Below are 26,244 nucleotides of genomic sequence, written 5' to 3'. Positions count from 1 at the left end.
GGGACCAGGAAGTAAGCGAGGAGAACACTAAAGGCTAGTGGGACTAGAATGGAGAAAAGACAAGGGCAGTTTCTATGCTGCCTACCCTTTCCTGCCCTTGCACAATGCACTTGCCCACAGGCCACATCGTAAGTGTGAGTTTTGTTTCTAGGCCAGCTTCCTGTAGCCTACCTGCACTATAGTACCAAAATTTTAATATTAACATTTTGAAATAGTGGATGAGATTTGGGCAGTATGGTTAGAAAATTGATTCATCAAACTTGTAAATGATAGCCTATGAATGACCACATAGATTTGGAAAAGGATTTTCTAAAATATTTAAATTTTATGATCGGATCCATGAGATTATCATATGGAAAAATACTTCAATACAAACTAGATTCACTGTTCACCATATGAGAAAAAACATTTTTTTTTCCCTTTTGAATCACATCTGCTCTTAAGAATTCATGAAATTTTGTACAGGAATATGTGCGCCTCACCCACCTCCCTCTTCGTTTTTTGGTTAATTGTTGTTTGCTCTATCATAAGGACTAAAAGCTGTACTTAGTTCCACTTAGTTCATCATTCTTTTAAAATTTTTTATCTAAATTGAGAACAGCCTGATTAAGGAGTACTGTGGCAGTAGACATTCTCTAATTTATTGCCACGGCATAGTGGCTCTGGTATATGGTGCTCAAAAGTGAAATTCTCTCAAGTAATTATCTCCTTGGCTCCTAAGAGTACTCCCCTTACATCTGTCAGTGAAAGCAAAGCAGGAAGTTATTTTGACCCACAAAGAAGAGGCTGATTGAGAGGCCACGTGGAGATGCCGTGGGAAAAGGTGCCTTTGCTGTTGGCATTTAGGATGGGCACCTCTGATAAGCTTTCAGCTGTCAAAACAGATAAGAGAAAATAAGTACTCTGTCAAAAAGCAATGAAATTTAACTAGGGCTAGAAATAGCGTCTATGGTCCTTTTCAAAAGTTTGAGAACAAAACACCCACATTTGAAGTGAATAAACATTTATGGGAGACATTCTGTATTATATGGTAGAAAGTTGGGAAGATATATAAGAAGAATAAAAGGTTTACAAAAGAATCTTTTTATAAGGAAGATTGGACACAGTTCCTGCCCTCTAGGACCGTAGAACCTTTTAGGGGAGAAATGACTCCCATGTTGGGGGCTATATGTGTAGGATAATAAATGGATACCATCAGTGGGCACAGAGGAAGTGAGGGAAGTTGTGGACCACCTGAAACATGTATTTATTCGCCCCACTCTTCACTGTGTCACTGTCTCCTACACATCATTCTGTTCAAGCAGCCATTAGCTTGCATTTGCTTTTTCAGCTATTATTGAAGTATTTCCCTTCCTTTTTGAAATGTCTGTAAGAACAAGGACTGTGCCTTATTAGTCTTCTTTTTCTCAGTACCTGCTAAACATATATTTAATGACTGAATGAATAATGAATGGATTAATAGTGAAGCTTTGTGAAAGAGGTAGAGAAGTAGGATATGGATATCCTAGGTAGGATTGGTAGAGAGTTGAGGCTGGGAGTAGAAGGTAGAGGAAATATTCCAAACTCAAACAAGGTCATACGGATAAGTATGATGTGTGCTGGGAAGACAATTTGTGTTATATTTTTATAGTAAATTGGAATGCATGGCAGTACAGACTCATTAGATTGCAAGTAATAAGAAACCCAGCTCAGAGTGGATGAAACAACATAACATAGTGACTCTAACTTTTCCAAATGAGGAAATGGTCCCTAAGAGAACTCCTGTTAGTGAAAGCAAAGCAGGACGTTATTACGCCCCACATAGAAGAGCTGAGTTGATTTAGAGGCTCTGATTGCCCTAAGCAAACTACATAGCTCAGTCAGAGGGCAAATCTTTGGATGTCAGTTGAACCAGACAATCATGATGTAACCAGTGCTGGTTCTCTTGCTCTCTTTGGCTCTGCCTTTCTACCTATGATGGCTTATTCTTATGATTGCCAGATGGCTACAGTAGCTCCAAATCATACACATTCACAACACCAAATACGGTGGAGCTTGCCTGCTCCAATATCTCTTGCATCCAGATGACTCTGATCTTGTTATCTGCACATCTCAAAACCTATCACTGTTTCCAGGGAGTCTCCCACTGGGATATGCTGTTTGACTTTTGTCAGTCTGGCCCATTCCATGAGCCAGTATTTATCGACTGTCTGCATGTTCTCTTTTAGGTGCTGGAGATGGTATTTAAATTGCATCTACACGCCTCCACTCTTACCCTGGGTGCTCTTTATATTCCTTCCTTCTTGTATTTTTCTCCACAGCACACATTACATTCTAATACACTATAGATTTTACACTCATAGTGGATTGTCTTTCTCTTTTTGTTGGAATGTGAGCTTCACCAGGGCACACATTTTTGCCTGTTTTCACTATTCTGCCCCCTTTGTACAGCATATGTAGGTGCTCAATAAATATTCATTGGCATGAATTAAAAAGAGACAATGCCCTTACTTTCATGTGGGAGAAGACATATATTAAATAAGTAAACAAGAAAACACCAGTTAGTTATAAGTATTGTTAAAAATAAAACACAGCGATGGGACAACAAATGCAGGAGGGGTGGTTTAATTTGAGTGTCACTTGATGGTATGGCTGATAACAGGAGAGGCATAGATCACCAAAGAAAATTCCAGTGACTGCACCGGAAAGAGGCAAACTGACACAGAGATGACAAAAGTGATGTTCCTTACAAAGGGGGTCTTAATGGCTTTACCAAATTAATTAATACAAGTTATACCCTTTAGAGAAACCACTATTTCCAAGATTTTGCTAGTTTTTTCCTGGCAGGTCTCATGAACTTTTGTGGACTTTTAAATCTGTGTCACTCATCTCTTTTAAAACTGTAGGTCACTCTTTTGTCTTGCTAGGTACAATGTTGGTTTTATACAGTCTTGGTTATCCACATGTGGTCACACGTTTATGATGTCAGGCTAGCTTCCTTCCTAAACACTTCGTTGTACCGCCCTAGTGACGCGCTCTTAGGGCATGCAAGGTCATTTTATTAGTGGTCTTAAACACAGACAGGAAGGTAATTCTGAAACACACACACACACACACACACACACACACACACACACACACACATACATCCCACTGTTTAAAGTTTGGGGATTATCTTCTGTTTTAGGTTATTCAGGAGTGGCAGTTAACTGAATATTGATAAAATACTTCGTGATGTTGCTATACTGAATGTATAACTGGCATTGAGTGATATTTGAATGAGATGGAATCATATTACAGAAGGCATAGAAGTCATATAATGAGCTCATATTTGAAGACAGGAAGAGATTCAGTATTGTAAAACAAAAGAAATGTTTAGAAATCCTACATATATACAAACATGCTCTCAACACCTTTTCTTTTGTTGTACAAAAAAGAAAAGGTGTGAAAAGGTATACTCCAAATTGTTAACAGTGCTTACATCAGAGAATGGGTTTTAGGAGTTGGGAGAATATTGATTTTACTTTAGACTGTGGCAAATACATATTTGAAGTTTATCTAGAAGTATACATTATTTATTTAATTCTACAAAGTGAAAAAAAGTTAAGAGCATTTAAAAATTTGACTTTAGACCTGTCTCAGTACTGAAATAATTACTGGATATTTGTTTTACTTTGTCATTCTTGATATTATAAATGGGTATGAACATTTGGTAAAGCAATGAGGCATTATAGTTACTAAAAAATTGTTTACAACCTTTGACTCATTAGGAAGAAACGATTCAACTGAGAAAGGGAGCTGTATTACATAAAGTTGCTCATTGCAGGTTTAGCTACAAATGGGAGAAAAAAAGTTGGAAACAGTCTAAGTGTCCAACAACAGAATAATGGAAATCATGATCATCTACCCCAAATGATAGTGATTCCACATCAAGCCCATTCTGTAAGAAGGCATTGTAGGAATAAGTAAGCAAGTAAATAAGTAGCTTACTAAATTTGTGGAATATTATGGAATTCTTAATGAAATTATAACTATAAATATGTGGGGCATATGGAAATGATTATAATGAAATGTTAAGTGAAAATGCAGAATACAAAACTATAAGGGAACCACGATTACATCAATGTGACCAATATGTGTTTTGATATATAAAGATGAAGGAAATAGGAAAGTAAACATGCATATTCTAGATTGGAGCTATTTTTGTTGTACTTTATAAGTATATTTTAATGGAGATATATCTTTTTAATAAAATCAGATTGGCATTAAATTTATGATGGTAACTTGTAAAAGATAGCATGTCATTTTCCTTTTTTAAAATTGAAACCAGCAAGTAAGTACTTAAAGTTTTTTAGTCTTATCATGCACTGTTGGGGAGTGACAGATACTTGTCGATGACCGTCACTTTCAGGATTTCCTTCTTGCAGCCAAGCTAGGAGGAAATGCCTCAAATCAAAAAGGGGAAGGAGGAGGGGACACAAGGCACTCCAGGGTGTGTGACGGTGATTGTGTGTGATTGTGATTGTGTGCGTGTGTGTGTTCTAATGGGTTAAAACATTGCCTCAGCTTGGATTAGTTCTATCCTCAGAACAGCCTATAAACATTTTTTGGGAAAAAAGCTAAAATGTTTAGACAGCTGCTTCCTTTATTTTTTTAAATACACAAATAATATTTTTACTACCTCACAGACATCATCATGCCTTTGTAACTAGCATGCTTTTGACTCCTGTAAACCCCTTAACTTTATTTCTGCTTTTGGTAGCACTACTTTGATATCAATCTTTTTCTCCTTCTTTTGAAAAAAATTATCTGTGAATTTGTTTGACCTAGGGTGCCTAAAAATGAAATGACATAAGAGTGGTTAATATCATATTTAGTATCCTATATTGACGTTAAATGGTATTAATTTTATATTTAGTGCTTTGTATGGACAACCTTGCAATCTTTTTTTTTTTTTTGGATGAGGGTGAGTAACCATTATTTTATCTCAGTAAAGTAAATGGCCTTTATTTTTAAACTAAGACGTGTAAAAAAGTAGAAGATTAATGTCTTTTACCTGTAACTCTGCAACATCAAATAGTCTACTCACTGGTTTTTCAGCCCAACACCTGGCCATTTTAGTGTTTTATTAATTTACCTGATTAATGTGGTAGGAGAGGTGAATTCTGTAGCTCCTTCAGATACAGCCTTAAGCTTCTGTCACCTCTTTTGCGTTTTTGGCCATCTGAACTGCTGGCCGCACGATGTGCTTTGCTTTCCCTGGATTCCTTAGGCTCCTATTTTTATATCAGATTCTGCTTTGGTTGCTGGCGTGACTTTCACCTGGCAGGGCAAAGGGCTTTCTTGAAGGTGACCGTCTCTTCAACCTGTCTGACTTCAACAGTACAGGCAAGGAGGGGAAAAAAAAGGTATAAGGAGACAGGAACTGGGCTGTTGGAACTGTTGTTTTCACTTGCATTTTCTGAGATTGCATAGAATTTAAGTTGCCAGCCACTGATTAGCAAGATAACTTTAAAGTTTGTCTTTGGACAGATTTACCGAAAACGTATTTAGGCATTTTCTCCACGTCAATTAAAAAAAGTTAATAGGCAACTAGCTCTGTTATGTTTGCTTTTCTTATGCCACATGATCCATATATCTTGGAAAAGAAAAAAAAAAAAATTCTGTACCCGTGCTGATTGAAATGGTGAACCTTTGCTTGCCTTGGATGTAGAACAATGGCCCCTTAAGCAGAAGACTCTGTACACTTGAATTGGAGCAGAAGACAGGCTATCCAGGGCATCTGAGCTTCATATTCCCAGGCGGAGGGCTGGACCACATATCTAAGAAAATTAAACTGCTTTGCCACTGTTTTGATCAGAACCTTGTGTTTTCCATGCTGAGTATTTTCAAAACAAGATCTCTGTCAAGTAGAAAAGGTCATCAGTTCTTTCTAAAGACTCTTATCTCTATTTCTTTTGGTGGTTCAGCACTAAATGTGTACATTAAAAGGAGTGTAGAAAAATGAATGTGACTTTTCAGTTGTGTTTCTAATACTTAAGCACCCGTATATTTAAATATCTTTAAAGGAATCAAAGCTGTAAAGCTGATGGCTATTCCAAAAATTTTAAACTTTGCTAAAACAAGATAAATTAACTTAGGTATTTCTGCTAGTAGGTTTTTTTTTCCCCCCTGCAGTTGCTGGACTTGAGAAATGAAATACAGATTTGAGAATGACCTTTTATTTAATCTTTAAACAGTAAATGTTTAGTAAACGTAGTCTTGAAGTACTTTTTTCTCTTAAGAGAAAAGATGTATCAATATTACACACACACACTTTTTTTCCCCCTAAAACTTGCTGGAGAAAATATGTTTTCTACTAGAAAAAACATTACCAATGACTTAAAAGCCTAAAGGTTCAATGCCAGCTGTTGAAAACTGATCCCGGGCCGCTGCAGCTAATGCATTCTCCTTCAAGAGGCCGAACCCTGTCACAGGTGACAGCTGAGCCACTTACCCAGACCTTGTTAAAGGACCAGGTTCCTTTTGCAGGTCTCCAGATCCTCCCTTGATGGCTTGTCATAACCAACTGGGGTTGCTGAAGCCGAATTGCTTATACTTAATTTTTTTTAGCTTTGGTATAACTAATCAGTATTGGAGGAAGGGTTAAAATAAACCTTTGGCAAAATTCTGCATATAGAGTAGCCTGTAATAGTGTTTAGAGTTCCAGTCTGAAATGAAGATAGGACCCGCACATGCTGTGAGTTTGGTTCAAGAGCCCCTTCAACAGTGTAAGGAAGTTTTTATGTTTTAATCAGTGGTTTGACTTTTATTAAAATAATCAACTCCATAACTTCCATTCATAAGACACCATCATTTGTCCTCCTTCTTGGTAACTTATTAGTGTAGTAAATATTTCCAGGTGCAAAACTTTATGACCTGACTAATTTGTGATCCCCTCCACGGTATATGGAATGTTTCAAAGGAGTCAGGTGTTTGAGTGAAAGCCAGGATTGTGGTCGGCGTTTGTGTTCATTTGCTTTAAGATATACTTATTGGCTTTCGTACATTTTCTCTACAGAACATATGCTTTAGCCGTGCAATTTAGGTGTTGGAATTTATGCTGTTCTGCTTTTTTTTTGTCCTTGTTGTGTAAGTTATCTGCTAAAACCTTTGTGGAAAGACTGCGAGTTCTTGGTCTGTGCTCCCTGGACTGTTTTTCAATGATTCACACCACCATTGATTAATGACGTGATTCACAGCAGGAGCCACTGAGTTCAGGGCTTCCCCTTGTTGACTTTGTGGGTCATGTTCCATGATCTTGGGAGAATTGTTTTCCGGAGACAGGAACGGCCAACACCCCTGCATGTTAGAAAACTTTGTGAAACAAATGTGTATGTGTGTATATATATGTAAATAGATGTTTTATATATGTTTATATTTGTGTACTCACAAACCACTGGTGTTTGAAAGGGAAGGGAAAAGGAAATAGCCTCGGTTAATTCTTTGAAATGTGTATCATTGTTTCAGAAAATTTGGAACATTGGTTTATGTGATGTGATGTGAGCAGGGGGAAACATTTGCTTGTTGACCGTTAAGAAGGAAAAACCATACAGAAATATGGATTGTAGTGATTTGATATACACAGGGGTTGTAACCATTTTACTCCACTTCTTTATCAACTAGTCCTATTAGATGCAAATCTGTCTGTGGGAAAACATGTAAGTCATTTATTTTTAATGGAAAGGGTGTTTGGGAGGTCACAAACGCCTCTAACACTAGACAACAGTTGACTTCAGGGAAGCAAATACAGTATAAGAATTGTTTAAAAATAATCTCTTCTGGCAAAATTAACACTGCACGATTATTGAATTCTATATTTACCTGAAAGCAGCTGTAAATTCTCTCTGCTGGGTGGACGATGACAGATTTCACCGCACTTAGGTGTGAGACGGTATGGTAGAGCATCAGAATCTTTGTCTACTGTCAGTGTTCAGGTTTGTGATTTGAAGGTTTTTTTTTTGGCTAGGAAGAACACGTTGCTTTATGGACATGCCAAGGGAACTTGCTTTAGCAAATTTTAAATCTATTGATACATAGGGATGACATTTTAATCCACATATTTTAAATGATGTTTGGTTACTGTTTGTTTAAAAGCAACGGAATAAAAACATCTCCAGCTATCCAGATTTCAATCTGTATAGATGACTAATCATGTGGCAGATTTGAACATAAAGGTTCTAGTGAAAAAGAAAAATTACAGTAAAAAATGTATTTGTCTGCTCCATGATTTGAAAGTACAGAATGTTTTCTGTGCTGTTTATATATGGGGAAGTATGACATTGAAAGCAATGGTAACCATGGTGCATGTACCTTACAAAATAAATGAAAAAAAAAAAAAAAGAGAGAGATGGGGGTGGGGAGTGGGAAGGAGTTGGTGTAGTAACAGCTTCGTGAGTAAATAAATATTTAAACTTCATGCCTGGTTACTTGTGTAATCATGAGATTTGCAGAGTTATGTTGTATATTACGGTTTAGTTGGTATCTTATTTATCTTGTCTTAACCTGTTAAACCAAATTTAAGTGCTGCTCAGAAACAAAAGCAAGTTACAAACTTTCTGGCTCTTCACTTCTTCATGTGTGAAAAACAGGAAGTCGAATTAGATATTTGCTAAGGTTTTCCCAAGTTCTTAAATTCCGTGATTCCATGACCCAGGAGAAGTCCAGGAATGAGGTGAGTAAACCTTAACTTTTGAAGTGACATTAACTCCAGGACTTAGAACCTCTGAGAGTACCCAGAAATCCTTTACAAGTTTTCCATAACGTTACCATTATGACTCTTGTTCAGACTTTTATGAGTGCAAGTATAAAACACATATGCACATAAAACAAATTCTGATCCTTAGCAGCTTAAGAAAAAAGGAAGTTGATTAGAAGGAAGCGTCTGGGGCAGTGTTATTTAATAGGACTTTCTTTGATGATGGAAGTGTTCTCTAAATATGGGCTGTCCAGTATGGTAGCCAGTAGCCATATGTGGCTATTGAGCACTTGAAATGTGGCCAGTTCAACTAAGGACGTGGATTTTAAGTTTTATTTAGGTTTAATTACTTTAAATTTAAAATTGTCAGTATTTAAAGGAGTTCTGGGAATAACAACCATCAGTTTTAAGAAGGGTAGAAAGCAGCCAGGGGTGGCCCTAAGGACTCAGGGCTGGTTTGGGATCTTTAGAAGCAAGAGTGGTGGAGTCCTTTTTTTTAATTTTATTTATTTATTTATTTATTTATTTTTGGCTGTGTTGGGTCTTCGTTTCTGTGCGAGGGCTTTTTTCTCTAGTTGTGGCTAGCGGGGGCCACTCTTCATTGCGGTGCGCAGGCCTCTCACTGTCGCGGCCTCTCTTGTTGCGGAGCACAGGCTCCAGACGCGCAGGCTCAGTAGTGGCTCACGGGCCCAGTCGCTCCGCGGCATGTGGGATCTTCCCGGTCCAGGGCTCGAACCCGTGTCCCCCTGCATTGGCAGGCAGATTCTCAAGCACTGCGCCACCAGGGAAGCCCAAGAGTGGTGGATTCTTTAGAGTGGCTGTTACTGTGACTCAGATGCTCCCAGGCTGTGTTTATCAGATCAAAATGACAACTTCCAGGGAGAGACAATCTGATCGTCTTAGCTTGGGTCTAGCATCTACCCTCAAATCAATCAGCTAGAGGTTGGGTCAAAAAATTGCAGTGCAGGTATAGATGTGCTGATGGCAGTGCTCAGGGGAAGGGAAGTGTGAGCCAGGCAGCAGTCCTCAGAATTATCTGCCACATTACTTAGATCTTTTTCTCTGCAAGCAGTGATTTTCTGCATTTAAAATACTCCAGGTTTATTAATTCACTCATATTGCACCTGACTACTTACCTTTTGTATTACAAATTAAAATAGTTGCAGTATATGTTGATAACATTTACTAAGCTGGGAGACTAATAATTTATAACATTGTGTGGAAAGAAGTCCACAAGATGAGTGTATTAGCCAATGCTCTCTTTTTACTAGTGAGAAACGAAGGCTTGGGTGTTGTGCTACCTCAAGCCACCAAATGAGTTGCTCTGTTAGGGCCAGATGCTTGCTTTCATCTGAACCTATCCTGCTGATCAGTTAAATGTTAAAACCGGTATTTAAAAACCATCCCTTTGAAATTCAAGGCTTTTTTGAAAATTCTGTTTTTGTAAAATCCTAGTGCTAAAAATGTGTGTGAAATCTGAGTAGTGCAGGTTTTGATTTAATTTTTGAAAGCATGAACAAAGAGTTTTGACGGTGAATGTGATATTTGTGTCGCATGAACTTATAAAAATCACTTCTTCTTATTTAATACATTTGAACTGAATAATACTTGACCCAGGTAAATGAAAAACAGGTAAAATGGAAAGATGCTTTTGATGACAGCTGATTCTATGAACGTCAGAGTTTGAGAAGCTGTTTAGAAGCCCACGATCCACGTGTTGAGGACCTCCCTGGGAGCAGGTTTGTCCTCTCTGTGGACCAGCCACGCTTCTGTAGTGAGGAGTGGGAACCTTGTTTTGTTCCCTGCACCTCAGCAGGCTTAGGAAGGGAAGCTTGCTAAGGTGCTAAACACTTAACATCTAATATGTTAAATTGCCCTAGTAGCAGTCTATGGATATCCATTGGCAAGAGAATTATTTGGGGTGCAAAATCAATGATCAGGTCAGAGAAGAAATGAGAGTCAGTGAGAAGCGCCCAGAGCAAGTGTGCGTCAGACACTAGCTCCACATGGGAGGAGCACGAGAAGCCCAGAAGTCAATCAGATCACAGAGAATGTGCTGCGTACCCTTCCTTCCGAATAGGCCCTGGGGAATTCGGGGCCTGCGTTTCCGTGTGTTTATCCCGACTTGAAGCAGTCATCTGGGAAGAGATCTAGATACATACCTCAGGCATGTGAGTCCTCCACTGCATTCCAGTGAGGTCTATCCATCACATCCCTCTCATCCTAATCTTCACCATCTTCTGGTTTTCACAGATAGGAGAGAGAAACTGTTGTTTTTCTGTCACCACCTAGCTCTGGCTTTGCTGCCACCAGATGGATGTGAAGTGGTTATCAGAGCTCAAAAGCACCCCCATTCAAAATAGGTTTTAGCAGTTAAGCCAGGTTTAAATGATTTTGGTAGTGGGATTACCTGTACTCATAGAGAATAACTCCAAGTCACTTTTAAACTTGTCATCGATGAGAAGATAATAAAATGTTCTTGTTATCTGGACCAGCTCTTCCAAGGAAAAGGTATGGAGTGGAGGGCTGTCAAAGTTAAGTATCAATTTTTGTAGGGATGGAAAGACCATGAAGATGTACTTCTAGGCTCTGTAAGATCTGAGTGTGTGTTGAATGCAAATTCTGCCCCTCCTGTTTCCCTCCTCGTGGTTTGTCATTTGGGAACCTGGTACAGGAAGAAACACCCCTGATAGCTGGCAGGCTGCCTTTGTTGTATTAAGTATCTTCACTGACTGAGTAGAAGATTATTATTTTGCTATATAAAATTAAAACAAAGTTGTGGAAAGATGGGAAAAGGGAAAGAAATTTAAATACGAACAGGAGTTTGTTTTCCTACCTGAGTTGGATGGTGTATGTTTCACTACATTCTTGTTATTACATTTGATTCGTTTAAAACCCAGCTGTGCATAGCCTAAATAACTTAAGAATTTCATAAAGTTGCGACAGGTTTTTCTGACCCATTCTCATTCATGGCTGACACAATTTCATTAAAAATATGTAAACAGACCAAATCAGCCTGTAGCCTGTACACATTCAGTTTCACTACAACCAGGGAAGGGCAGACCCATCTTCACTAGATCCCACCCCCTTTTACCTATCTGGGGGGCATTGCCCTGGTAAGTTCTTCTGTCTTCTGCATCATTGTTTTCTCTCCTTACTGGATCTTTCCCCTTAGCAGAAAAACATGCTATAATTTTTCGGTCTTGAGATAACAAACCCTTTCCTGAGCCCATGTTCTTATACAGCTACTAGCAGAACCCTTGCATGTCTAAATTAAATTAACTTGTCCACAGTCAAACGCCTGCTTCCCTTTGTTCCTTCTGAGCAGCAGCACTTGCTGTCCTGATGTTCGTCCAACACAGAAAACATGCTCCCAGCTCAAGGCCTTTGCATTTGCTGTTACCTCTGCCTGCCCTGCTCTTCTCCCAGATACCCACACGGCTCATCTCCCCACCTCCCTAAGTCTTTGCTCAAATATCACCACTCTCCACCCAACCACTTTCTCTTCTTAATTTTCTCTGCAATGCTTTTTTGACATGTTTTATAATTGCTTATTTATTAACTGTCTTTCATTCCAGTGACTTTTGTCCATTTTATTCACTAACGTATTCCAGTTCCTGTAACACTGCCTGATCCATAGTAGGTGCTCAATTAATACATGTTGAGTGGAAGACTACCTGAATACTATTCCCATGATGATGCTACAGTTTAATGCAGTACCAGGAACTGGAAACCTGGAAGAGCTTCCATCAGTTTCTCCTTTGAGGTTTTGCTTTAGATTTATATCTTTGGGAGAGACAGCAGCCCCAGTCCTTAAAGGAAAATTTCCACTGTGTTCTTTCTCTTCTGCAGCTGTCTCTAAGCAAATTGCTCATCCTCGCTTCTTCTTGGAATGAGTCTCTCCTCCTCTGAACTTCTCTTGGCTCTTTCCTCTTCCAGCTTGGCTTCTGGTCACCGAGCTTAGTTCTGCTACCTGACCTCACAGAGTCTGCCCTTTTTATAGTAAAAAGTCTGTGGTGATGTCATGTGCTCAGCTGGTTTCAGTCAGGTTTCAAACTGAGCATATTTGAAGCTGGTGAATGACTCTGCAAGTTATCTTTTGATGGGCCAGACTAATTCTGACACAAAACAACAAGTTTTATACAGCACTCGCCGTTTAGCAATTATCACACGCAAGTCACAGGAATGCATTTCTTCACTGCTTACTAATGGAAATTCTAAATGATTGTTGGCTTCCGTACAGATGCAGCGTGATCAGGTATCTGATGCTGCTGGTCATCTGCTCCCTGGCTCTCTCTCTGCTCCTACCCCTCCAGTACCTCCTCAAGCATTTTTGTCACCCTTACTTCATTCTGTTCTCTAAATGTCATTCTTCAGACCCTTAATTAAACTCCCCAAAACTCATTTCCCTCCTTGTTCTTACTCGTCCCTCTGTTGCTCCTGGATCACATTTTTTTTTTTTTTTTTTTTTTTTTGGCCTTGCCATCTGTAAAATGGAATTGAATTGCGTGGTTTGTGGCCATGCTTTCTTCGTTTTTTAAAATTGACTTGAATTCCAGGCCCTCAGCTTTACCATTAATCTTGAATTCCCTACAACAATTCCTATTGTGACTTTAGAACATTGAACAAACTTCTCTTAGTGAGAAGGTGAATGGCTTGAGATTCTTTTATTCAAGAAGAATGTTATGCTCCTAAGTCTGATGAAAGACTTTTTTTTTTTTTTTTGCCACGCTGCGCAGCATGTGGGATCTTAGTTCCCTGACCAGGGATAGAACCTGTGCCCCTTGCAGTGGAAATGTGGAGTCTTAACCACTGGACCACAAGGGAAGTCCAAGACATTTTAGTTACACTTTTTAGTTGGAAAAATGCTTTATGGGGAAGCCACTCAGTTTTCATAAAACAAATTTGTTGCATTTAAAAATCACTCCTTCGTAGAATATAGTGTGTATGAAAAATAGTGGCTGCAGAATTCTTGTAGTCAGAGCTCTGGAAGTTTGACAGCTGCTGGCATGAAGAGGCTGGGTGTCGGCAGGGGTGGTTGTTTAAAGGGACAGTAGAGAATATGGAAAGTCAGTGAGTCGGGGCGGGGAATGCTTTTGACCAGGGTGACCAGATAATTTATTGTCTAAATCAGAATGCTTTGAAGGTGAAAGTACCACGGGCAGAAACTGGGATTGCCTTCCGCAAACCCTACTTATGACATCGCTAGCACAGGTCAGAGGTATGGGTAGAAGGTTGGCCTTCAGGTTCTCAGGACACAAGGAAGCTGATAGCCCACTTGCATGATTTACTTTATAGCAGAAAGAGAGACCAGGAAGCACACAGTTTAAGAGCTCTGAGGTCTGTATGGAGAGGTCCATTTCTGAGCAGGTGTTATTTCTAAACCACAGCAGACAGGAGATGGTGGAGCGAGAGCCATGGAGAGCATCACATTTCTCTCTGGACAGTTAATGGACCTAATTCTGAGGGCCAGCGAGAGGTCCTATTTGGAGTAATGAGGTAATAGTGGAGGACTGACAGGGAGATTATAAACAAAATAATGACAGGGAGATTATAAACAAAATAATATTTAAATAAAATATATTTTAAAAATGCTGACCTTGTTATAAGCTTATAGTTCTTTTTAAATTGTATAGACATATACACACTACTATATATAAAATAGATAACCAACAAGGACCTACTGTGTAGCACAGGGAACAATACTCAGTATTTTGTAATAACCTATAAGGGAAAAGAACCTGAATAGAATATATATATATATATATATATATATATATATATGAAGCTGAATCACTGTGCTGTATACCTGAAACTAACACAACATTGTAAATCAACTATACGTCAATGAAAAACAATTGTATAGAAAAAAATAAAGTAATTGCAGTGTTAAATTTATTCTAAAACGTGACTTTAAAGTTCAAGAAATAAGTAAAAGTCCTAACTGTTCTTAATTTTTTAGTAATGGCTTTTACTTATCCTTTTTTGTTTACTGCCATGTAAGAATTAAGAAGTGGGTTTCTCTCCATATTCGAAATATGCATTTTTATGTATTAGGCAGGTTCAGCATTGTGACTTGGGAAAAAATACCTGGTTTATTTAGGCTTTAAGGTAAGTCAAGATGGATCCCAGGGAGATTAGGAAGAGGACTTAGAAAACTAAAATATAGTCAGTGTCTTAGTGTTATGACTGATTGCTTCAGTTTTCATAGAAATTTCTGTTTAAGGAGAACACTGTATGCCATTGATATAGAGAGAACTCTCACCACTCAAACTACTGAGCAGTAAAAAGTAGAGACCCTGTTTGTAGCCAACTACTGACTTACCTGTAGTAGGTACTTAAGAAATATCGTTGACTGGATTTGACTGAGGATTGTCATTGGAAAAAGGTGAAGCCTGTGCACATTTACAATTGATTTAATTTTCGTTGAGCATTTTGCAAGGCTGTGTACATCTACTCTGTAGAAGTGGTGGCTGATTTTTTTGTTTAATAGGAATTGTGTGCATTTGTGAATTGAATGTGCACCCCACTTTATCCTGGATAACGAATGAATCTCTGAAGAGACAAGAATGATTAGAAACTCTTACATACTTAGTTATCTAAATATTCATAATTAAATGCAAGTAAAAGAAAGAGTCGACAGGAATTAGGAAATTTAAAAAAATCAGGTGTTCTGTTAGGAAACAAACAAACAAACTATGCTTTTTGGTATTTATCAAAATGCCACCTCAACCAGAATAAGTTGGAAACTTATGTCTATGTAAAAACCTGCACATGAATGTTTATAGCAGCTTTATTCATAATTGACAAAACATGGAAGCAAACAAGATATCCTTCAATAAGTGAAGGTGTAAAGAAACTGGTGCAGAGACAAAAAGAAATGAGCTATCAAACCATGAAAAACAGTGGAAAAACCTTAAATGCTTATTGCTGAGTGAAAGAGGCTAATCTGAAAAGGCTACATGCTGTATGATTCCAGCTGTATGATTTTCTGGAAAAGGCAAAACTATAGAGAGAATAAAAACATCAGTAATTCCCAGAGGCTCAGGGGGAGCACAGGAGAGCAAGAGGCAAGAATAGGTGAAGCACAGAGGGTTTTTAGGGCCATTGAAACTATTTTGTATGATACTGTAGTGGTGGATACATGACATGCATTTGTGAAAATTCACACAACTACACAATACAAACAGTAACACTAAACTGTGGACTTTAGTTAATAGTAATGTATCAATATTGTCTCAGTTGTAACAAATATATCACACTAATGCAAGATGTTAATAGTAGGGAATACTGTGGGGGGCTGGGCAGGAGGGACGTCTGTAACCTTCCGTTCTGTTTTTTTTTAAATCTAAAATTGTTCTAAAAAATAAAGTCTATTCATATGTTTTTAAAATGGGGTAATCCCATTTCCTAGTACACAGTGGATGTCTAATTAATATGTGGTACATGAATGTAAGATGGGGTGAATGAAGAAAAAAGAGACAGGTGATAATGTATGTGAAAGTACCATATATTTCTCCACGAATGTGGGGGAAAAGAACTAAAAAAGGAATAATAAAGAAAAATGAAAAAGTGTAACTGTGAAAAAATTCAGTGAAAAGGATTGAGATGGCATAAGAGGAATTTAAATTTGAATTAAAGACTGATACTATTTTAAAGAGGTCAGTCTTCAGAAAAAACAATTGGTATAGTTTCCTTTATGTAAAGGCTGATACTTATGCTTCCGGATTGTGTGAATTAAAGACACCCTCATGAATCAAATTACTGCTTATATATTTGGTTGTGTTCTGGAGGTTTCAGGTTACAAGTTTCAGAGGAGGGGCCCTTCTTTGGAGGTACTTTTTGTTTCCTTCATTGTTTAATGTGGTCAGGTTTGCGTAACATTGATACAAAACCTTGATAAGATGTAAATGTGACCTCTTTACATAGCAAGCTTCCAGCAAAGAAGGTTGAAAGGCAATTACAAGAAATAGATAGGTGGACTATTATTTGCATAATATTTTAAAATTTGAGGTCTTTGGTCTAAAGAAAACATACAACTTCTTTTGTTAAGTTCTGGGTAAATTTTGGAATGACCTTGGTTTTTTAGTTTTACTTTCAGTAGTATTAAGTACAATACATTGAAGGTTTAGTGCTCTTTTTCTTACATAAGCCTTTTGTTGTTTTTGGAAATAATGGTGGAAATAGCTTTGCAATAATTTCTCTTTGGAAGAAGTGTATTTTTCCCAGCCTTGTATCTTCTTCGCGGTGTTCTATAGCAGGGGTCCCTGACCCCTGGGCCATGGACTAGTAGCGGTCTGTGGCCTGTTAAGAACCGGGCCACACAACAGGAGATGAGCGGCAGGTGAGCGAGCAAAGCTTCATCTGTATTTACAGCCGCTCCCCATCACTCACATTACCACCTGAGCTCCGCCTCCTGTCAGCATTATGTTGAGTTGTATAATTATTTCATTATATATTACAATGTAATAACAATAGAAATAAAGTGCACAATAAATGTAATGCGCTTGAATCATCCCCAAACTATCCCCCGTCCCCCCACCCCAGTCCGTGGAAAAATTGTCCTCCACGAAACCGGTCCCTGGTGCCAAAAAGGTTGGGGACCGCTGGTAGGAATGTGGTTGGTGAACGGTTGTCACATGTTTCCAGCCACGTGCCTGTAGGATTTGACATGAAAGAAGGTATAACTTCTATAAGCTATTACAGAGAACAGGATGCTGTAGGAGCAGAGGGGGGATGTTTACCTGTAGCCCTGAGGAGTCAGGGAAGGTGTCCTGCGAGAAGTGACAACTGAACAGGACCTGAGGGACAGGTGGCATTGAGCTATATGAGGAGGTACCAAGAGAGGAGGGGCGTGCAAGTAAAGGCATAGTCTGTGCAGAAGCTTAGAGTCGAGGCTGAGGAGAGTTTGAAGAACAGGGAGAGGTGCTCTTTGTGGCTGGAATATATACAGTTAAGTTAGAGGGTGAAGAGGCAATAATGAAGCTAATGAGGAAATAGGATCAGATGAAAGGCCTGCAAGCCATGTTATGTAATTAACCTTTGAGGCCATTCAGTTTTATTTTCGAACTTTTGAGCATCTTGTGATTAAGAAATAAAAATGAGATATTAATGATTGATTTTTAAAGGTTTTAAATGCTATTTTCACACATCTTTTTTTTTTTTTGAAGCACAATCTGCTCCTCCTTTTTTTTTTTTTAAATTAATTAATTAATTTTATTTATTTTTGGCTGTGTTGGGTCCTCGTTTCTGTGCGAGGGCTTTCTCTAGTTGTGGCGAGCGGGGGCCACTCCTCATCGTGGTGCGCGGGCCTCTCACTATCACGGCCTCTCTTGCTGCAGAGCACAGGCTCCAGACGCGCAGGCTCAGCAGTTGCGGCTCACGGGCCCAGTTGCTCTGCGGCATGCGGGATCCCTCCGGACCAGGGCTCGAACCCGTGTCCCCTGCATCGGCAGGCAGACTCCCAACCACTGCGCCACCAGGGAAGCCCTATTTTCACACATCTTATTGGATATAAATTGTCTCATTGTTCAAAATGGCTTGGAATATAATAAACCACCTGTTAGATTTGTAATAATCTAAATGAAACTTCACTTTAGCTTGATTAAAGTGTTTTATTAAGTGAAACATTAAATGAATTATATAGACTGGATTTGTGGGAAAGAAGGCTTTCTTTAAAGGCAAAAAAACCTCCGAAGAATTTTACTAATATGGAAAATACATCAAATATTCTTTTTATATAGTCCATGTCTTTCATGCCAGAATATAGCAGATAGAAGAAGGGATTAAGAGAAAAAAGAAAGAAGGCAGATTTAAACACTGGAAGAATGTTATTTCTAAAGAAAAATTGGGAAATCAGAAAGTAATGTTGGTTCAGTATTCCTGCAGAATCAATTATGCCCTAAATTACTGAATAATTCAACAGATCTTTGGTCTGATTAGTTGAAATAAAATAATTGAAGATTTTTGGAAGTTGTAGTAAAATAATAGCTGGGATGTCCTTCAATACTAATTGAATAAAGACTGCAAAACAGACTGAAACTTAAACACATTTTCTCATCTATAATGTTCTCCTTTCATCTATTCTGTGCTAAAGAGTTATTCTGCAGTTTCATTACATAAAGCTTTTTATTTTTTTTTCAGGTGCCTAATTTACTCAAATAAGTTTAAGCAGATTTAGGTCATAATAGCCAACTTTCTATTTGCTTCTTGGTCCAGAATGTTTTCAAATTTCATCATTTTTTCCCCTTTTACCTCTGCATTGTTGATAGGTACTGTCATTCCTGTAGAGGTGGTAACATCCTTAACCATTTTTCTAAAATAAGTCTTTCATTCTACTCCTTTATTCATTCTGACCCTAGAGGTTTGAATTGAAGCTTATTTTTGAAAAGAGGGGAAATAAAACTACTTATTATATCTTATAATCTCTTATACTTGATTTAGTTTCATAAATGTGAGTTGTCTTAATAAAATAAGTAATTTTAATTATTATTTTTCTCTATTAAAAAATAGAATCTTTGAGTGAAAAAATTGTGTTCATTAATTCTTTAAACTAAGAGTAATAGAAACCCTTACACAGGTGTTGGGAAGTTACAGACTGTAGTCTTGATTCAGAAAGTAACACATGCCAGTTTGTACTTTCAAAATATTAACTAATAATACCATGCTTAAATCGATTAAGTCATCAATTGGAGGGTCATAAACAATATGTACAAAATCTGCCTACTTTGAACTAGGGCTGATCTTAACATCTGATACTACTTTAGATGATCTAAAATCAACCTGGAAAATGTGATTTTGGAGAACGTCTGAAATCATTTTAGTTTCTCTTCTGCTCCCTTCTCACCCCAGCTATTAGCTCTTCATTCCTACCTAGGAACAGTTTGCTCATTGTTCACCCTTTCAAACTAGCTCCTTTGCCCTAAGGGAGTGCTTAAAAGTACTTGGGCTACAAGGTGTTTCTCTATAAATAAAGTACATGTTGTGCTGTCAACAGAGTTTGCCATTAAGCAGATTTGATACAGTCTACCCGTGGAGAGTGTTTTTGCTTAACAAACACCTTACCCTTCTTATCTGCCAGGTACCATTTCAAGTACTTTACAAATACTTAATTGTAAAGTACTTTACATTTAGTCTTATGAGGTAGATAGTGTTATTATTCACATTGTGCAGATGAGGAAACTGAGGCACAGGGAAATAAGTGGGGGAACTGGGATTGGAACTGAGGTGGTTGGACTATATAATCTTTGTGTTGTGTTGCCTCCCTAAGACAAGGCTCAGTACCAAAGAGAGGTATGCTACTGTTCTGTAATGTTGAAAACATTTTTCTTGGATAAGCTTGTATTGAGTAGATAAATGAATCTTTTTTTTTTTTTTAATATTTATTTGGTTGTGCTAGGTCTTAGTTGTGGCAGGTGGGCTTCTAAGTTGCGGCTCACAGGCTCCTTAGTTGCAGCTTGCTGGCTCCTTAGTTGTGGCTTGCTGGCTTCTTAGTTACGGCACATGGGCTCCTTAGTTGTGGCAGATGGGCTCCTTAGTTGTGGCATGCGAAGTCTTAGTTGTGGCATGCATGTGGGATCTAGTTCCCTGACCAGGGATCAAACCTGGGCCCCCTGCATTGGGAGCACAGAGTCTTAACCACTGCAGCACGAGGGAAGTCCCAAGATAAATGAATCTTGATATGATTACCTCATTATCCTATACTTCTTGTATATTATAGGATGAGGCAGTCTATCTCTGGAAGGTGCTCAGACTTTGGTGTTTAGTAGAACTGGGTTTAAATCCTGAATACTACTTAGTTATAATTCTTATAATTACTTATAATTCTAGGTAAATGTCTTCAAAGGTAAAATGGAACTAATAATACTTCATAAGGTAGTTATAGTATTCATTGAGATAATGAATGTGACAGGCTGTTTAGTAAAGGCATTCACTAAGTGGTATGTAGTATTATTAAGTGCTATCATTAGAATGATAGAACTAGAAGCCCTGTAGTGGAGGAGATCAATCCAAAAATAAAGTTTCAATATTATTATATTATTGGCTAAGGACAGAGAGTGAGGTATCCACAGGCAAGTGTCAATATACCTAACCGAACTTGCAGGTGTGTAGAGTGTGGTGTCAGGGAAGTCTTTTTGAAGCAAATTAGGCCTAACTACTAAGAAAGAAAATGTCATTCCTAATTTTTAAGTGAGTTCATAATTATTACATTATTATATTATTATTAGGAATGACTAAGATAATAGCAGTATGTTGGGTCTTAACTTATTGTTTTAGAAAGGTAAATTGTATCAATGAACAATGTCAACATTTGTTTAGCCTCAGCGTTTTTGTTATTTGTGTTTTGTGTGTGTGTTTAATTTTTCCCACAACATTTTGGGTGCGTCTTTTACCCTGTTTGTGCTTTAGCTACAGTGTATCATTCCATGGGGAGACTTTTCCGCTTAATAAACAGCAGGAAGCTGTCCATTTCCAGTGGTGCTGACTCATGCAGTAACAGGAAGACAAATAATGTCTGAAGATGGGGGAGGGGGGATAAGATCCCCTTATCCGCAAAAGGGGACAGATTCAAGCCAGAATTAAAAAGCAGTACATATGATAGATAAGTAACTTACAGGTCTGCCGTTTTTGTCCTTATTTGTGGCATTTTTATTTGTGTTCCATTCTTCCTCCATTGGCTTACCCATGAAAAAATTGTTAATGCTTATTACCTTTTAAATTTATGGTTGCTTTCTTCAATTAGAAGGTGAACAAACAGGGAATATCATACATACACATAAAATATTAACTTCAACTTTTAGTTGGTGTAATGTGGGAAAATAGGTAACTACAACTTACCAATCATGGTTGGCACCAGTAAATTCTTATTGGTTGAATAAAAGAAAGAATTGTTGAATGGATTTTAATTATACTAGATATAACTATCTAGTTTAATGCATGAATTATAAGTATTTGTCATGAGCTTATTGTTGACTAAAGCTGCTTTATAATTATTGAGGTTTAGAAAACATGGAATTTTATAAAGAGAAATCTAGAGGACTTGAAAAGATGTATGGGGATTGCTGGTGTTTGGAGAATGGCATGTATGAGAAGTTAATTCTCTGAGGGACCTTGAGGAACACGCATATGAGGTGGCAGGTAGATTTGCCAGTGGCTAAAACCAGCTGCCATCACTAATGCTGACAGAATCATCTCTATTTTTGTACCTTTCAAGTACAGAATTACTTCTGTTTCCCTTGTCTGATTTTTATAATAGAATGCATATTATATTTTATAAATTTAGCCATAAAATAACTTTTACAGGGAAGGGTGGCTTGTTATAGGTAAAATGAGTAAGTTTTATAGTAAATTTGATAAGACCACAGGTCTTTCCTGTTTTGGAAGCCAGGAACTTAGCAGTTTTATAATGAAGGGGTCTAACAAAAAATTATTAGAATGATTTTTACATGTAGTCTATGGAACTATTCTTAAAAGTTCATAGAATCACACTATATTTAATCTATTTTGGAGTATAACCTTATAAAAAGGACTTTTAGGCCATGATTTATTTGAATGCAAATGACAATGCTACTGCTAACTAAAAATGGATCTTATCCAATTGTTAAAGCTGATGTAGGGAATCAGGGACTGGACCAACCAACCTGTAAATTAAGAAATAAAAACTAAGTTAAATAAAGTGAGTATTAAAGAATTTGGACGGGTCCTTTTTGCCAGTATGCAGGTGTGCTATTTCTCCGAGATACACCTTAGTATGTCCATTTAAATAGACTAAGGTCTACTTGAAAGGGGCTTTGGAACCTCTTTTAACATAGTGCATCTCAAATAATTGGCAGGCAGTTGCTTTGTATCAGTAAACATACTTTTAGAAACTTACAGCATTATGCAGTGAGCCTTTCCTATGCATCCCTGAGTTTGAAGGAAGCTCAGTTTGAACATCCTTGCTGGTAACTGATAGTGGACATTCCTCTATGCCTTGTGATAGGGCAGTAGATTGAGATGCACACTTATCACAGCTAACAAACTGTACTTTTAAAATGTGCGTTTGGTGGTGTAAGTGCATATGCACCTGTATGAATGGTCTGTGTTCTTCATGGGTCTCAGTGCTTCTTATTGTGCAGTATCTGTAGCCACTTCAAAAGTTACAGATGTTAGATAATATAAGTACTATAAATTCAGCACCTTGTCTTTTCACTTCGACCTTTTGTTTTGAAAATTGCTGTCTTTACACAGTATTCTTCAAGGAACTTGATTGCTGTGTAGTGTTCCCTGAACCACGTGAAGTGTATTTTTCTTCCGCTATCTCACATGTTATGTGCCCTTAACTCCATTTGTAGGAACTCCTCCTCACATTTAATGAAGTCCTCAGCAGCTAACTCTATGCCATGGAGATTACTGTGGGAAAATGAAAATTTATGAAATATTAACACGTTCTTGGAGAAAACTGTGGCCAAGTTACAGAGGCTGGCTAGTAAGTAAAGGCCCTCCTTCTACTGACATCACATTTCTGGAGTACTGCCATATTTAGACACTTATCTTACAAATACTTGTATGCTATCGTACCTTGTTACTTGTACCCTCTGTGTTTCCCAGCTGTAAAGCAAAGTGGATTAGTACCACAGCATGCCTGCATTTCCAACAATCCAGCTTAATGAGTGTCTGTTAATACCAAGATGTTTTCTGGGTTCTGGGGATATAGCAGCTGAAAAAAAAATAAAGCAGTGAAAATAAATATATACAAAATTCCCTGTTTGCATGGAACTTACGCTCTTTTTTTTTTCTACTTTTGATTAGGTTATTGATTCTGTGGGTTGTGCATTGAATGATTGTTATTGAACAGTCTTTCTGTTTAATGTCACCTTTGTGTTGGATGGGAGAGGGAAGAATGAATAACATTTTATCCTGTAATCACCTTCATCAACGGAAATAACAATTTAATATTGTTTATTTGAATTCTAGAATATAAGTTAAGAGAAAAATAGATTTAAAAAGGTAGTTTGGGGCTGTACTGTGCAAAGCCTTGAATAACAAACTAAGAAGACCGCACTTAATTCACTTGAGAATGTGGAGTTAGTGAAGATTTAGAGCAGCATAGTCACATGATTGCTGCTGGGCTTCTGGAAGATTATTCTACCATTAGGATATGGCGCAAATTGTAGTATAAATGGTAAGTAAGGAGTGGTCAAGTTTGTGTCCGAAAAGATTTATTATAGCATGTTGTAGGCAATGGATTGATCAAGGTGGATAGACTAGTTAGGAGAGTTTCACCATATTTTAGGTGGAATTTAAAAGCACCCAAAGCAATGTACTGGCACTGAGAGGTATATTTGAGACAAATAATAGAAATATCAACTAAATATAAGACCTTGGTAACTGACTCCAGGCATAAGGTGACAGAACTGAATAGATCTTGGATGACCCTAAGTTTCTGACTTCCCAGCAGATAGAGCAGTGGGTGTGTGGAAAAATAGGAAAGTGAGGCGTTAGGAGAACATTTTAAGTGAAGTAGAGATGGCTTAAGCAGTGTAGCCGGGGGTGAGGTGGTGGGTGGGAAGTGAGGAATTAGCAGGCTGGGGCAGTCTCATTTTCAAGACATTCATAGGGGAGGGGGAGGTATTGTGTTGAAAAGGAACAGAATCAGAGGAAAGGTTTTTCCTTCCTCCCTTCCTTCCTTGCTCCCTTCCTTCCTTCCTTCCTTCCTTCCTTCCTTCCTTCCTTCCTTCCTGCATGGGGAGGCCTGAGACTTTTTGTAGCAAGAGGAAAAGAGCCAATCCACAGGGAGAATCTGAAAATGTAAGAGAACGCTTCTGCTTAATTGATTTAAAAAATGGACTGCTAGAGAGGGCAGTGAGGCACTTTCAAGAAAATGGGTAGAAGATTCACCTTGGCAAAGAGGAAGTATACTTAAAACTCAGAGAAGGGAGTGGAGAGGGAATTGAGGAAGTAGAGGGATTTTGAGTTGGAGAGGATGGTGACTGTGGAATCTTACAGCATAGATGCTCCATCTTCTTGGCAGAGCTTTTGAAGGCAGGATTTAGCATTGCTAAAAGGTAACAAAAAAAATGAAAAAGGCTAATTTGGTAGTAGTAGACATAATAAATGAATTTGGTGACTGCCCTCCTATAATTTTTATAGCAGTTTGCTCCTGGGCTGAACAAATAATGTTTATGAACTTTGGGCAGCTAATATTTAACAGGAAGTCCCATAAGCCAACTCAGTTAAAAGAAACAAGTGCCAAGATTGGGTTCATGAACATGACATAGAAATCAAATCATGGTAATGCCCTTGACTTTTGTCCCATAGCTGTTTAAGGAAGATGTCTTAAATACACACATGTCTTGGACCTTTGATTCATAGGTATGTTACTTATATGTGTGACATATGTTAAGCCTATTGTCTCAGCACATTAATGTAAATGATATGCTATTAGGATATTATGGGATTTGAATCTTCCTTAGGTTTGTCTAGGTATGGAGGGGAGATAAGGTTGAAATTTTATTATCTTTAGTTCATGAAGAGTCAGATGATTGCAGTGATGATCTGTGTGTGATTCTGTCTTGCAGCTCTCTATAGTGGTGTTGGCATATCTAGGGCGCTGCTGTAGATGAAGGCGGTTTTGTGTGTTGGAGTTGATGCCAGCCTTGTGGTCACTATGGAGTCAGAGTAAGAACTGAGAGTTCAGAATTCTCCCCCCACCACGATTGCTGAAGCCTCACTAGTCAGCATGTACCACCCCACCACGATTGCTGAAGCCTCACTAGTCAGCATGTACCACCTGAAGAACGTAATCACTAAAATGTGACAGTCTTGCCTCCTTTTCTAAGATTTCTTCCCCTGATGATTAACCGTGCAGATATTTTTACAGAAAAGGGGTAATGTCTCTTTCCCATTTGCTTTAGTTGAATATTGACTAACTAATGAAAATTTATAGATTTTTTTCCCTCCTTCATATCGATTTGATCCAGGCCATTTCAGGTATCCCTGAAAAGAGGAGACTATTTATTTAAACTGAAAATGTTAAAAAAAAAACCCTTAAAAATGTTCTTGTATGACTCGAGTTTCTCCTACACTGACTGCAGTTTTCTCATGCAGTTTGTCACTCTTCAGTTTACAAAACTATAGTTGTTCTCCATTAGCTTCTGAATGAAATTAAAGGCATTTTATCTCCCATTCCACCTTATCATTTTTTTGTGCTGACTTTTTTCTGAGACTGAAATCATCCTGCTGTTAGAAGGAGCTTCAGTTATTTGCTTTGCCAGAGCAGGCCCTGTGCTTTCCCATATCCCTGTTTCTGTGCCTTTGTTCATCTTGACTGCACACTCCCACCCTAGTTCTCAATGTTTTTTCTTTTTTCTTCAAAACACACTTCCACCTTCAGAAAATATTTATATTTATTGGGTCAGTTAATTACTTAATTAGAAGTGGGGGTAGGACTTTAAATGATTAATTGGAATTTGATTTTAGATGTCTTGTTGATTTAGCTGTTACTTCAGTATTTAATGTAAAGGCAATATGAGGCAGTTCAGTAGCTG

The 26,244-nt window shown here is 38.0% G+C and overlaps 1 protein-coding gene and 1 long non-coding RNA gene across 4 annotated transcripts in view; one reads left to right on the top strand and one right to left on the bottom strand.

Moving 5' to 3' along the window:
- PPP3CA (protein phosphatase 3 catalytic subunit alpha) overlaps nt 1-26,244 on the top strand; it is a 304,248-nt gene that overhangs the window by 45,767 nt on the left and 232,237 nt on the right. The gene's annotated exons all lie outside the window — the stretch shown is intronic.
- LOC309628249 lies at nt 17,925-25,561 on the bottom strand. The gene is made up of 2 exons (XR_014244294.1): nt 25,466-25,561; nt 17,925-25,423 (listed from the first exon to the last, which is right to left on the bottom strand). It is a non-coding gene; the product is annotated as an uncharacterized lncRNA (long non-coding RNA).

Source organism: Balaenoptera borealis (assembly GCF_965194805.1).
Source record: "Balaenoptera borealis genome assembly, chromosome: 4".
NCBI lineage: Eukaryota > Metazoa > Chordata > Mammalia > Artiodactyla > Balaenopteridae > Balaenoptera > Balaenoptera borealis.
This window is presented reverse-complemented; position numbering and strand designations above follow the sequence as displayed.